Raw genomic sequence first — 1,521 nt, 5'->3', positions numbered from 1 at the left:
ACTACTTCATCCAACCACAGCAGAATATACATTGTTCTCAAGCCAATGTGGAATATTCACCAAGATACGTGAAAAATCCCAAAATATTGGGACTAAATAACATACCTTTAAGTAACACATAGGTCAAAGACATCTTAAGAGAAATTTAAAAATAGTTACAACTAAGTGAAAATAAAAACACAACTTTACCAAGTTTGTGGAATGACAGTGTCACCAAGATGGCTAAATAGGAGGCTCCCCATTCATACTGCCTCAACAACAATTTAGCAGTCATCCACAGACGAAGAAAAAAAAAAAAGCCTTTGGGGTGGAGGTGGGGCTTTGGGTTCCAGTCAGGAGCTTGCAAAACTCTAGTGGAGCCTAAACTACTGAAGGGTCATTTTGAGAAGGCAGGCCTATGCCAAGATGGCAAGCTTGGCAATATGGTCATGACTACAAACCTGGAAGCAGCCCCATATCCTAGAGGAATTAACCACAGCTCTGTTTGGTCTTGGTCCTACATCAGCACCATTTCCCAAGGGACCTGGGAGGACTATCACCCAACCATGTTTTGGGTAAAAGTTCTCCCAACCTTGATCCTGTGTGCCTTGTAGAAGCCTGTGAACCAGTCCCAAGAGCAGTACTGCCCACCCAGGGAACCAACAAACACATAGTTTTCTGTGCCCCTAGAGAAAGTCCTGCAGACCTCATTCCCATCCTTAACCTCTTAATAAGTCCTATGACTTAGTTCCAGCTCCACTCAGCCACATCCCTGGGCCAGACCTGACTGCCCTGCAACCCATCCAGTGACCTGGGAGGAGTTCTCCCAGGGAGCTAACAGAACTCAAACTCCTCCATGCAACTGGTAAAAGTATGGCTATCTGTGAACCCAACTGCAGATTTTGAAGGGCACCAAGGGGCCCAGCACTAGCTCTACTGACCAAAGTACTGGAGATAGTCCCATTCATTCATACTAAACAGGATCCACACCCAACCAAACCCCTGGTAATAGGCCCAACTATGGCAGACCCCACTGTGGGTTAAGCAGTAGCCATGTGACCCAGCCACAACCCCACTTGAGCGGGATCTCAAAGACAATCCCATCATCCTACAACCTATTAGGATGTGTTATTTCAGCTTTGTGCAGTGGCAGTATCGTAGCCAACGAGGTTTATCCGAGGCGCGATTATTGCTAATAGGATGTGTTATTTCCCAGACAAAATTGGTCTATGAAGACTCAGAGTGTTTTGCTCCTTCAAATGCACAGATATCAATGATGGACTATAATGAAGAATCAAACATCATACCACCAGAATAAACTAATAAATCTCCAGTAACTGACTCTAAATAAATGGAGATCTACAAATGGCCTGACAAAAAAAAAAAAAAAAAACACTAAAATAATCATCTTCAAGAAACTCAGTACGATCCAAGAGAACACAAGCAAACAAAATGAGGAAAACAATCCATTAACAAAATGAGAAGTTTAATTAAAAAAAAAATTAAGAAGAACTATGCAGAAATCCTGGAACTGAATAATGC

General features: G+C 42.7%; 1 pseudogene; it reads left to right on the top strand.

The window, feature by feature from the left end:
* Positions 1-1,114: 1,114 nt before the first annotated feature.
* Positions 1,115-1,274, top strand: LOC123325332 (annotated as a pseudogene).
* The last annotated feature ends 247 nt before the right edge of the window (positions 1,275-1,521 follow it).

Source organism: Neomonachus schauinslandi, chromosome 7 (assembly GCF_002201575.2).
Source record: "Neomonachus schauinslandi chromosome 7, ASM220157v2, whole genome shotgun sequence".
Taxonomy (NCBI): Eukaryota; Metazoa; Chordata; class Mammalia; order Carnivora; family Phocidae; genus Neomonachus; species Neomonachus schauinslandi.
The sequence above is the reverse complement of the archived record's forward strand: the minus strand, read 5'-3'. Positions and strand labels throughout refer to the sequence as shown.